The sequence below is a fragment of the Tupaia chinensis genome, unplaced genomic scaffold (genome assembly GCF_000334495.1).
Source record: "Tupaia chinensis unplaced genomic scaffold, TupChi_1.0 Scaffold144624_1, whole genome shotgun sequence".
Taxonomy (NCBI): domain Eukaryota; kingdom Metazoa; phylum Chordata; class Mammalia; order Scandentia; family Tupaiidae; genus Tupaia; species Tupaia belangeri.
In genome coordinates this window covers 390,604-404,576 of record NW_006204485.1, presented here as the reverse complement: position 1 = coordinate 404,576, position 13,973 = coordinate 390,604, and the positions used below count along the sequence as shown (strand labels likewise).

At 34.6% G+C, this 13,973-nt stretch overlaps 1 protein-coding gene across 2 annotated transcripts in view; it reads right to left on the bottom strand.

Moving 5' to 3' along the window:
- The window catches only part of CNTN1 (contactin 1), a 294,525-nt gene extending 280,872 nt beyond the window's left edge, over positions 1 to 13,653 (bottom strand). For both annotated transcript variants that reach the window (XM_006167209.2, XM_006167211.3), the window contains exon 1: positions 13,604 to 13,653. The gene's annotated coding sequence lies outside the window, so the exon portion shown is untranslated. The remainder of the gene's footprint in view (positions 1 to 13,603) is intronic.
- Positions 13,654 to 13,973: the final 320 nt, after the last annotated feature.

Genomic DNA, 13,973 nt, shown 5'->3' with positions numbered 1-13,973 from the left:
CTGAAATCTCCTTTGCCTCAGAGATAATGTTACTTGCTCTTTGTTTCTAAATGTATCTCACACTGACTTCTTACCCTATATAAATTCTGTATCTTGTCTAGTAGTGGGGAGACAGTTATGGACTCTGCTCTCTCTCCAGTGTTGGCCTTGCTGAATGAATTCCTTTCCCCATTCCTTAAGTTTTGTCTCTTTGTAGCAAGTGGTAAGCCTCCTGATTTCAGGTCCCCTGAACAAGCATCCCTACCAGGTCCAGCATCAGTATTGTATGCATTGAACCAGGCTGATATTTCTAAATTTGTCAAATACAGCACCTAGAGGGGATAGAAAACTATTAGCTCAAAACTGCAAGTAATAAACATTGCAACAATATGGAATAAAGAATATGAGGAAAATATTTCTTAGCTTCTGCCATAGATAACTAGGAAACTTCCCTTTCGCAAGTTGTGGTTAAATCTAAAAACAGAAATTCTAGAGGTAGCCCTTGGCTGACTGAGAATAAAAGCTCAGCTTTAATTGTTACAAAAGGGCTGGCTGGGTGAAGGCCATTGTTATTTGAGAAAACAGGCAGAACTGGTTTTCTGGGATCTTTTAACATGAAAAGAATTTTAAAAAGAAAGTTGGAGAGAATTCATGCAAAAGTAAGACAGACACTGTTTCCTCTCTACTGTTCTTTGGTGGCAGGGGTAGGAGACAGAAAATCCCCCCCTGAGGTTTGGAAAAGATTTTGAATAAGGAGTACTGGCATTGTCTTCTTGCCTGTAGGTTACTGAGCAGCAGGATATTAGGTTATTTCCAGAGCTGGCGGCACCAGAGGACTGGACAGCAGTGAGATGGCAAAGAGACAAGGAAAAGAGCACAAAAACTGGTCTAATTTAGCCTGGTTATTGGTGATGCACACGGGGACTTGCTATTTCCTATTCATTTACATAGTCCATAGGTGCTAGTTGGAAGCTCTGACCTAGGAGTCAAGTTTTCTAAGAGCTCTCCTGGTAGAACAGAAGGATAACATCGCCAAGTAGTAACTTCAGAAGCTCACTTGGTTAAATAGGACAAAGTGGCTTCTTTTCCATGAAACTGCCCACCTCAGAAAGTGGAGGGGAAGATTCACTGGCTCCTGGAGTAAAGTTATATTATCTTCAGAGGCCACAATAGGGAATACCTGAAGATGACAAATGCCAAAGGTCAACTCAGCGTGGGCTTAACAGCAGGTGTCATGTATATTGCATAAGTATCACCATACGCAAGCCCCTCCCCACAGGTTTTTTTCTTTCACTCGCTGTATAGTTCATGATCTCATTAGACCCCAGCCCTTCCCTAACAGTGCCATTTCTTTACAGCATAGGATGTGTGCCAGTAGTTAAGATAAGGCCTTCACATTCACACACACAGAAACCAGGCTGAACCAGTCGGAACCAAGATGGCAACTGGAACAACTGCTGCCTAACCTTCAAACTCATACGCTCATTGCACTTCATTACCGTGGTTGATGACACATTGACCAGTGCCATGATAGTTGATCACTACAGTTATGACCAGAAATGTCCTTATAAATAAAAAAAAAAAAAGGAGGCAGGTTTGGGAATTCCGAGAAATCCTTCCCTTTTCTGGAAAAACTTTAAATATTATTAGCCATCTTGTCCACTCATGACCTTATCTGTGATATATTAAACTGCCTAGCTCAAGATGGAGAAGGTGATTTGAGAGCGAGGCTCCCATGTCTCCATTCTTTGGCCATTGAATAAAAGCTCATGCTTTGGTCTCATAAATTGACTCTGTAATGCCAAACACCAAAAGATCCTGTCTCTGGAATAAATGGTAACATGTTTTTCAGGTACTATAATTCGAAGCTGGAAAGAATCTCAGAAACATGGTGAGAAAAGTGCCATTCTATTTCCATTTTACAAATACAATGTAATCTGACACTAGCTGCAGGAAATCTGATGGGACATAGGATGCTGATGGCCCCTTCCAAATGTGTAATTATTCATTTTGTATAAATTAGTGTTGAGTCAGATATCTTCTACCCCATTTTTGTATCATTATGCTTTCTAGTATAACAAAATAACTATGTTTATACCTGAAATATTTTATCATGCTGGTTTGAGCTCCGTGTGATAATTGTTGCAATAAATTTAAATATGGATTCTGTCTGGTAAAGCATTAGCTACTGGGTTACATAAAGGCAATTCATTGTTATATTTAACTTTAATTTTGTCATGCTTGTCTTGGACTCTGTGGAATATGATTTAGTTTACTGCTTTCATTGTATCTATAGCTCTAAAGCCAAACCTAACAAACAAAGCACAAAAATAGTAGATGTTATCATAAGTGCTAAGTAATAAATAAAATTCTAACAAATCAAGTTTTTAAATTATTTAAAAGATACTCTCTTGGTGAAAGGATGGTCTGCTGTTGGGAAATCTATTAATTTATTATAACAGTGTAGTGAAAAGAGACTTAATGAAGGCCATGTGAGGAGAGAACAATTAAGCTGAGTGCAGATTGTGTGGTGCAGCTAAGAAGTCCCTCAGTACAGATAAAGTACATGGTATTGAGACTAGCCCTGAGTAGCACTCAAGAGTGCTTTTTCAACAAAATAATGGGGTTTATACAAGCCACGAATCTGTGGAGGTATTTCAAGATGAGAGGTAATAGGGAATATTAAATTAGCAAATATCAAGGGTGTAAATCTAATTAACCACAGAAAAGCTTTAATGCATCCACATGAAATGTCCAAGTAATATAAAGTAGACTATTAAAATAATACGTCTGAAGAATTCATGACACAAAAGGTTCAAAATTTAAAGCAATATAAAATGAAGTGAAAAAATATAATTTCAAAATGTATGCATATTTGGCCTCAAATTTCTCACACTGTTAACAAAAGTATGTCTATAAATGGTGAGATTATGAGTAATTTGTCTTATTTTCCAACATTTAAAAAATAAGTGTGCCTTTGTTTAAATGAGAGAGTTCTTATTACAGGTCATTTGACACATATTTCCCTAATCTTTATAATGACCTTTTCATTACCATCCTCTTTTTTGCTACATGAAGATCATTACATGGCTTATCCATACTCTCACTAATATCAGTGAAGATTTAGAACTTGAATTTAAGTTTCTTTAAGTTTTTTTTTTAATAGCAACACTATGCATCTTACAAATGTATTCCTGCCTCACCATTTCTGAGAGAGAAGGAAACCCGTTATTTCGAGTGTTCAAGAAAATTTCTAAGCAATTTAAGTGTTACTGAGTGATAGGTGATTCAGTAATCAAAATGCAAATAGCTGGATTAGAATTTCATCTCCATTCCTTGCCAACCTTCTGTTCAGAAAAATAATATTAGTATGATAGCAGAAAGTCATACAAAGAAATTTAAAAAGCAGATTATATTATCTACATGTGGTAAAATCAGTTTCAAAGTAATCACTAAAGTGATAATTACATAGCAATTAATATTTATCTCCAAGATATTATGCTAAATAACCTGTGGAGGCATGAAAAACATTCAAGATGTAACTCTTTTCCATTACAGATTCTATAATCTCATTTGGAATATATATGTGAAAAGGAAAATAACAATAATAAACTACAAATTAAGACTATGGGCCAAAGAGCAGATTTGTGTCTGTTGTCTACTCTGTTAGGCCCTGATAAGCACTCTGTACCATCTTGTTAGTCCTCACAGAATCACAATACGTGATATATCTGATGAGGCAGAACTAAAAGAAAGAGAAGTCACCTTGTCAGTGAACTTAATGTCATCCAGAAAGAATTGTTTAAAGAGCTACTTTGTTCCCAGTCAACTAGAGTAGGTACCTATTTTCTCCAGGGAATGTAATTATGGAATCTTCTGCAACCTGCTAAATAACTCACCCAACACTTTTCAAGAAAGGGGCACCAAGGTGTTAGCAAGTTTTCCAAGAGATTATTTTGGATAGGAGAAGCATCCTTTTGTAATTCAATGCATTGGATTATTTCTGGATTATTTCTGCTCCTGATTAAGAGTGCTGGCAGGAAAGGGTATCAAGGGTCCCAAGGCAGTCACCATGACACGAGGGAGAGCCTAGCTATTGGACTTGGGTTCAAAACTGTGACTTTGGCATTCCTACCAAAGGGCCTGAAATTGGCAGCCTTCCTGTCTAGTCACTACACTGTGGTGAGATTATAGAAACAGTGGCCAAATTTCTAGACTGCAGAAGGAACCATGAAGCTCACAAATGTGTAGAGATCCATTTCAGTCAGGTTATCCCTCTAGGCACACAAAATCACCACTTAGAATATGCTGGAAACCATTTTTCCTTTGCTGCTTCATTTACAGTAACAGCAACGGATGGACTTCAAAGTTTTCTCCCTGCGTGGCATTTGAAAACAGGGCAGGCTACATCAGATGGAGCCATTCTCTAAGAATCTTGGGCCACATAGGAAAAAGGCATTGAGCTTCCTGCTAATATGGATATTTCAAGTTTAGAGTTATGTTAAAAATAAATAAATACAAGGCATGTGATTACATTTGAATTCCAGTTGCTTTTATTTATAGTGGTAAGATAAAGCCGCAGAGATAATGGATATAAGGAAGCACAGCTAGTAATTTACAAAGCCAGAGTTCAAATAAAGTTGGTTTGATACTAATATTTTATCTTATCTGTAGGAGATACCACAAGACATTATATATTATCCAGAGTAAATTATACATCCAGCCAAATAGAGTAAATTATCGAGTCATCAAAAAAACCATGATGCATTTTTGCACAGAAAAACACAAAAACGTACATCATGACTTTTCTGATGACCCAATTTATTCACTAATAATTAGAAGAAGTTTATCAAATATCAGACAACTCTCATTATGTAATTCCAGGAGAAAATAAAACTTATGTTTGCTCTATGAAAAACTTACAGTCATTTTATTTTATTCTTCATTAAATCTCAGGCACTAAATTTCCTGTGCCTGTTTGGATTTTCTTTTATTTAATAAGGAATTCTTGTTTTCATGAAATGTAATGAAAAGTCATGAGATTTTCTTACATTAGTCATGCTCAGAGAAATAGAGCAACAGCTTTTAATATCTGTTCTATAATTGATTCTACCATAATTGATAAAGAACTTGAGTTATTAAAAATCCAAAAAATTTAATTGGGCAATAAAAATAACACAAATGAGAGTGCCAAATGTATTATCATAAATAATCTCAATAACACCAAAAGATACAGTATGGTTGTTATACTTTTCCCAGTATTCCCAAAAGTGCTAGGCACATGTTTGATTTTAAACAAATTACTGTTGATTAATAATAGTGGCCAAATCTTGAGGAAATTGTGCATTTAGAAGAGAGTCCATGGGATTGTTGAAAAACTTTGTAAAAAATATAAAGATATAAAAGTTTTGATTCTTTTTCTGTAGGAGAGATTTTTTATTTTAGGGCATGTGCACTTATTGGAGAGACAGAGTCAGAAAGTGAGAAATCATCCCACAGGGGGAGTGGCCATGCCACAATCCCCTCTCCTATTCTCCTCTTAAAATATTTTGGGCATGCATTCACACATGTCAAAAGTGAGTTTCAAGCAGCCTGGTTCAGGACTTGCACCCCAGTTGACCATGTGGGGATCCAGTGTATTAACCACTATGCCACCTGCAGGGCCCAGTGTAAAGGTTTTTTAATAAAAATGAGAGAAATTATTTTACAAATAAGAAAAAAGACATGACTTTGTGCTTATAATTTTTAATTCATGAAAGATTGATATAGATATATAACTTGACAGAAGGACCGTTTGTTTTCTATGTCCCTAATGCCCCAGTAGATTTTTCTTGAGAAAAATATCACAGTGAGCTGGTAATGAATAATTGTTGAAAGCATGTATAATTAAACATGTTGTACACATGTTTGTGTTCATGTTTATTAGATATTATAAATGGTAAACTGAATTTAAAGGATAAGAGAAGAAATACGAATAAGACTTTTACAACAATATGTAACGAGGAGATGAGAACAGCATGAGGTAGGAGATGGACTCTCCTAGATAGATCCGTTATTCTCATATCTTCTGGGTTCCATTGTTGCTATTTAGAAGTCATCTATCAATCTAATTGCCTTTATTTTACAGGTTTTTTCACTGTTTCTCTAGCTGCTTCTAGTTCTTCTACAAAGTTGGAAGCCTACAGTTTCATTTTTATGTATTTAGATGTAATTTTAATTTATTCTGCTTCATGTTCCTTGGACTTACAGCTTTGAAGATTGAACAGTCTTTAATGCTAATATCTCTGTGAACAGTGTTCAAAGCATCTCTTGTAAATAGCTCCTACTTCATAGATCCCCTTCGCCATCTCAGCAGAAGCCAGAAAGGGAGAAGAAATTTTCTTGAAAAGATCTAAGGGCATGCTTTGGTCTAATGGGATAAAATGTGTGAAAGGCATGAAAGACCCACAGATTTCTTCAGGATACTGTATTAGTAGTATCACTACCAGCTTGTACTCTATGGGTTATAGAGAGGTGATATGAGAAGGAATCAACCAATTCTTGCTGGCTTTAAAGATAAAGTGGTTCCTATGACAAAACATTCAGTGATCTTTAGAAGATTACAACAATCCTTGATTTAGGGCAGCAAGAAAACAAGCCCAGTCCTACAACCACAAGGAGCTGGATCTTGCCAACAATCTAAATGAGCAGGAAAATAATCATCCCTTAGACAACCCAAAAAGGAACAGTCTGCCAACATCTTGATTTTAATCTGGTGGTACCCATACTAGACCTCTGAACTACAGAAATTTAAGATAAGTGAATTACCACAAGTGGTAATTTGTTTTGACTGCAATAGAAAATTAACATAGTACTAAACATAGGATTTTTCCTGAATGAAAATTCCAGTATCTAAAATATTTAAGTCTACTTCATCTGTCATGTTTTTGTTGGCTTTCTCTTGAGATTTTTTTATTCTTTATACTTTGTAGTCTAAATAATTTACTCACGTCTTTAGAATATCATCTTGGGAACACTTTGATTTGGGTTTATATCACAAAGGATTTCCTTTGTATCCATCCAGTGGCTATGAATCTGGAACCACTCCAAATTACTGAGTAAGGTTTTATGAACCATACAGGTAATTCTAACACTAAAGCTGAATGAAGGCTACCTTATATTTCTAGATTCCAAAGGCAGATCAGTGGCAAAGTCTAGATAGTGTTATACATATTTGTATCTTCTCAATGATAGGTTAATTCCTGAAGACCCATGCCCTTAGGGTGTTGCCCTTTGGGATCCTGACTGTCTGAGGATCATCCCTATATTAGACTCCAATTTGGGCTAGCTCTAAGTTTTTTCATATGTTCCCAGATTTGTACTTGCTTATTTTTCAGAGTCCCTGCTTTCACTTCATCTTTGCCCTCTTTGAATTCTTTTTTTCCTTGCCAGCTCAGCAAAGCACTTTTTTAAAAAAGTTGTCTTATGGCCATTCTTTGAGTTTTTTATTTATCATCTGCCAGAAAGGGAACCCTTGATATAATTTAAACCTCCCTCAATTTATTTTTAAATACTGAAGTGACTCATTTCATTGACTATACAGGTTTTCATTACCTTTAGTAATAAAATAAAATACATAAGGTAAATAAAATTTTAAAAGAAAATAAAAATGTTACCAAGTGATAGCTTTTCTTTTTAAGATGTTTTGTTCTGTTTTGTTTTGTTTTTGCTATTGGGTGCATGCACTCTCCAAAGAGACAGAGAGACAGAAAGCAAGAAATTACACTCCCCCCACCCCCCAAAGATGATGACCATGCTGCAATCCCTTCTCCTCTATTCTCTCCTTGAGATTTTGGGGACACACACACATGCACCCACCATCAGTTTTAAGCCACCAGGTCTGGGGCCTTCATTAAATCTCAGGCACTAAATTTCCTGTGCCTGTTTGGATTTTCTTTTATTTAATAAGGAATTCTTGTTTTCATGAAATGTAATGAAAAGTCATGAGATTTTCTTACATTAGTCATGCTCAGAGAAATAGAGCAACAGCTTTTAATATCTGTTCTATAATTGATTCTACCATAATTGATAAAGAACTTGAGTTATTAAAAATCCAAAAAATTTAATTGGGCAATAAAAATAACACAAATGAGAGTGCCAAATGTATTATCATAAATAATCTCAATAACACCAAAAGATACAGTATGGTTGTTATACTTTTCCCAGTATTCCCAAAAGTGCTAGGCACATGTTTGATTTTAAACAAATTACTGTTGATTAATAATAGTGGCCAAATCTTGAGGAAATTGTGCATTTAGAAGAGAGTCCATGGGATTGTTGAAAAACTTTGTAAAAAATATAAAGATATAAAAGTTTTGATTCTTTTTCTGTAGGAGAGATTTTTTATTTTAGGGCATGTGCACTTATTGGAGAGACAGAGTCAGAAAGTGAGAAATCATCCCACAGGGGGAGTGGCCATGCCACAATCCCCTCTCCTTTATTTTCCTCTCAGGATTTGGGGCATGCATTCACACATGTCAAAAGTGAGTTTCAAGCAGCCTGGTTCAGGACTTGCACCCCAGTTGACCATGTGGGGATCCAGTGTATTAACCACTATGCCACCTGCAGGGCCCAGTGTAAAGGTTTTTTAATAAAAATGAGAGAAATTATTTTACAAATAAGAAAAAAGACATGACTTTGTGCTTATAATTTTTAATTCATGAAAGATTGATATAGATATATAACTTGACAGAAGGACCGTTTGTTTTCTATGTCCCTAATGCCCCAGTAGATTTTTCTTGAGAAAAATATCACAGTGAGCTGGTAATGAATAATTGTTGAAAGCATGTATAATTAAACATGTTGTACACATGTTTGTGTTCATGTTTATTAGATATTATAAATGGTAAACTGAATTTAAAGGATAAGAGAAGAAATACGAATAAGACTTTTACAACAATATGTAACGAGGAGATGAGAACAGCATGAGGTAGGAGATGGACTCTCCTAGATAGATCCGTTATTCTCATATCTTCTGGGTTCCATTGTTGCTATTTAGAAGTCATCTATCAATCTAATTGCCTTTATTTTACAGGTTTTTTCACTGTTTCTCTAGCTGCTTCTAGTTCTTCTACAAAGTTGGAAGCCTACAGTTTCATTTTTATGTATTTAGATGTAATTTTAATTTATTCTGCTTCATGTTCCTTGGACTTACAGCTTTGAAGATTGAACAGTCTTTAATGCTAATATCTCTGTGAACAGTGTTCAAAGCATCTCTTGTAAATAGCTCCTACTTCATAGATCCCCTTCGCCATCTCAGCAGAAGCCAGAAAGGGAGAAGAAATTTTCTTGAAAAGATCTAAGGGCATGCTTTGGTCTAATGGGATAAAATGTGTGAAAGGCATGAAAGACCCACAGATTTCTTCAGGATACTGTATTAGTAGTATCACTACCAGCTTGTACTCTATGGGTTATAGAGAGGTGATATGAGAAGGAATCAACCAATTCTTGCTGGCTTTAAAGATAAAGTGGTTCCTATGACAAAACATTCAGTGATCTTTAGAAGATTACAACAATCCTTGATTTAGGGCAGCAAGAAAACAAGCCCAGTCCTACAACCACAAGGAGCTGGATCTTGCCAACAATCTAAATGAGCAGGAAAATAATCATCCCTTAGACAACCCAAAAAGGAACAGTCTGCCAACATCTTGATTTTAATCTGGTGGTACCCATACTAGACCTCTGAACTACAGAAATTTAAGATAAGTGAATTACCACAAGTGGTAATTTGTTTTGACTGCAATAGAAAATTAACATAGTACTAAACATAGGATTTTTCCTGAATGAAAATTCCAGTATCTAAAATATTTAAGTCTACTTCATCTGTCATGTTTTTGTTGGCTTTCTCTTGAGATTTTTTTATTCTTTATACTTTGTAGTCTAAATAATTTACTCACGTCTTTAGAATATCATCTTGGGAACACTTTGATTTGGGTTTATATCACAAAGGATTTCCTTTGTATCCATCCAGTGGCTATGAATCTGGAACCACTCCAAATTACTGAGTAAGGTTTTATGAACCATACAGGTAATTCTAACACTAAAGCTGAATGAAGGCTACCTTATATTTCTAGATTCCAAAGGCAGATCAGTGGCAAAGTCTAGATAGTGTTATACATATTTGTATCTTCTCAATGATAGGTTAATTCCTGAAGACCCATGCCCTTAGGGTGTTGCCCTTTGGGATCCTGACTGTCTGAGGATCATCCCTATATTAGACTCCAATTTGGGCTAGCTCTAAGTTTTTTCATATGTTCCCAGATTTGTACTTGCTTATTTTTCAGAGTCCCTGCTTTCACTTCATCTTTGCCCTCTTTGAATTCTTTTTTTCCTTGCCAGCTCAGCAAAGCACTTTTTTAAAAAAGTTGTCTTATGGCCATTCTTTGAGTTTTTTATTTATCATCTGCCAGAAAGGGAACCCTTGATATAATTTAAACCTCCCTCAATTTATTTTTAAATACTGAAGTGACTCATTTCATTGACTATACAGGTTTTCATTACCTTTAGTAATAAAATAAAATACATAAGGTAAATAAAATTTTAAAAGAAAATAAAAATGTTACCAAGTGATAGCTTTTCTTTTTAAGATGTTTTGTTCTGTTTTGTTTTGTTTTTGCTATTGGGTGCATGCACTCTCCAAAGAGACAGAGAGACAGAAAGCAAGAAATTACACTCCCCCCACCCCCCAAAGATGATGACCATGCTGCAATCCCTTCTCCTCTATTCTCTCCTTGAGATTTTGGGGACACACACACATGCACCCACCATCAGTTTTAAGCCACCAGGTCTGGGGCTCAAATCGTGGCCAGCCACGTAGGCATTCAGCAACATAACCATTATGCCATCTGCTGGTCCCACCAAGTGACAGCTATTTCACTCAACTGCTTAATCCGTTTAGTAAGTACCACTCAATGGTACTAATGTTTAAGTTACATACATAGCAAACCACAGGTAATATGTTCTATATTTTAAATCTCTACCTTCTGAAAATAAATTGGTAGCATATGAAGATTCAACTACAAATAAATGCTAAACAAAATTTAGAAATTGTATCTTCTTTAAAAGTTTTATGAACAGAGACCAGCAGACAGCATAATGGCTACATTGCTGGACTCCCATGTAGTCGACCGTGATTTGAGTTCTGGACCCAGTGGCTTAAACTCACACCTGGCGTGTGTACGTGCATGCCCAAGATCCCAAGAGGAGAATGGAGGACAAGGAATTGTGGCGTGGCCATCCTCCCTGGGGAGTGATTTCTCTGCTTTCTGTGTCCCTGTCTCTCCCTGTCTTTCTGGTGAGCACATGTACTATAGCAAAAAAAAAAAAACCTCTAAACAAAAGTTTTATGGACTAAAGATTCACATCTCCTTGATTATACTTAGGACTCTATTCCATTCAGTAATACCATCCTTTGGACTTCCATAGCAGGAGATTATACTATGCTGTAATAATCTGTGCATGATCTGATTTTTTCCTACACTGTGTGTAAAGAGAAACAACACCTATTGTCTTCATGGTTGCTCAGAACTTAGCTCTAATTTAGGTGCTCAATAAATAATTAATTTAATCCATGAACGAAGATGTCCAGTTAAAAAAATAATAATTGGTAAGAAATTTATAATTATGTTATACATAGCATTTCAAACTGGGTTTTTATACTAATGCTAGTATACTAATATACTAAATTTTTTAAATACTTAAAACATTTCTATATTAGTCCTATCTTTAATCAAAAACATGTCTCAAAATAAACATCCAGTCTAAAGAAGTGTTGCTTTTTTTCCTTATCTTTTTTATTGTTATCTAGTCATATGTTTCATGAAACAATGAACGAATGAATATTTTGATTCTAAAATAAAAGTCGTTTTAAATTGTATTTTCTCTGAAGCATTATTAATAGGATTATGAAAATACCAGATGAAAGAAAATGCTTGAAGAGAAAGAACATTGTAACAAATTGAAATAAATATCTACAGAAGCCATTATTAATTGTATTATTAATGAAGTTTGATGATAATGCTTTATTCTTTTTTACTTTAAAGAAATCAACATTATATTGCCAAGCAAATAAACAAATTCAAAATAAACTAAACCTTTGAAACAAAACTGATCCAGTATACATCTTCAAACTTACATAGTTACATTTTATTCAAAAACATCCACCTGAAAATCCTGTTTAAAATACCGACTCCATGTTCTTCTATTTTAATGTTAATTCTTCCAAAGAAGCCACCTACTCAAAATCTTCAATTAATATATTTAATGGAGTTAGAGTTCAGTCTTTACCTCTTCTTCACTCAACCTTCTATGCCCTAGAGGAGATATGAATCTGGGTTCTCATCAATGCTTCAAAAGTAAAATAGAAATGTTGAACCCATCTTGTTCTCTAACAAAACAGTTTATATTTTTTCCCTCTACCACTTTCTAAAACTTTCCATTTTGCTATAAAAGAAAACTTAAAACCTTCTACTCTTCTTTCTCTTCCATTTGCCCTTTATTGAAACTATCAGAATAAATTCTGTTACATTTGTTCACTTTTTGTCTTTTGGCAACAACATACCTTTCCCTTTATTTATACTCTACTAAGATCAGGTCATTATTTTATTCCTGGGAAGGACAAGATAATTCTAGTATTTCCTCGCTAGTTGTTTTTATTGCCCACTCAAACAGATTGCGTTGTCTCAACTATGATGGCATGAAATGCAGGCCAACATTTTGCTGATGGAGTTCTCTGGGAATGGGAGATAGTTTTGAAGCTGGAACAGTCACTCTTCCCATAAGTCCATTCACTTCCATCTACTCAAGTTACACATTTTATATTGCATTTTTATCGAACATACTTCATTCCAATTTGTCTCTAGCACAGTATATGTCCATATTCTCTTTCATTTTTTTGATAATGGTCACCATAATGCAAATGATTTTCTTCTCATAACTTTCTCAAACTAGTCTTTCTCCCAAGATACTTCCTAGCTCTTTTCAAGTTAGTTTTCATAGTTGTTGAAAGGCAAAACTTAGGTTTTAGACAAACATTTGTTAGTAACTATGCCATTTACAGCTATATAACCTGAGATAATCCTGAGATTCCTGCTTTCAATATGAGATTAATGATAATAATTTTACTTCATAGGATTGCTGGAAGATCAAATGGCATGAAATATATAAAGTGCATAATAGATTCTGGGTCATTAACTACATGTTACTATTCTTAATAATTTTGTGACATGTCCCATCACTCTTCCCAGCCACTTGTAACAACTCGGTTATATCAACTGTTACACTCCACATTATTAATTGGTAAAGATTAGTCTGTTTGCATAGTGATTTCTTAAGTGGGTACTCTCAGAGTGGGTACTGATAAAATATTAAGTAAATAGTCATTAAGCAAATCATAATATATTTTTGTTATTTTTTTAAATTGAGAAATATTACAAAACGTTTATAGTGAACCAATATTATTGAGTGGTTATCATGAACTGGTTTTTCAGTAACTAGAAATGTGCTTAAATATTCTATTACATATAGTTTCATCACATATATTCATTTCTTAAATTTAATACAATGTACACACACATAATCACCTTACCTTAAGACTGTTCTGAATTCAGCTTCCAAAATGGTCCAAAGTAGATATCTAAAAATCAGTAATCAAGAATTAGCTGAAGACTAAAATATTTTGTATATTCTACAAATACTTCTAATATATACACATTATGAAATATCAGTTAAATTAAATCCCTTAGAAGTTTTAAATTGTTGTTTTGACAATCACAGTAAGGTTTCAGCATATTCATAAATTATATCTATAAAATTAGTATATATTTTTAAGCTAAGAAAGTTTGACCTTTCTATTTTTTTAAAGCCTGTTAATGGCTTATATCAAAAACATCATCTTAGTCAGCATTATTGACTTCTATTAAAAATTAATGGTGCAAATAAAACTATAATATCACTGT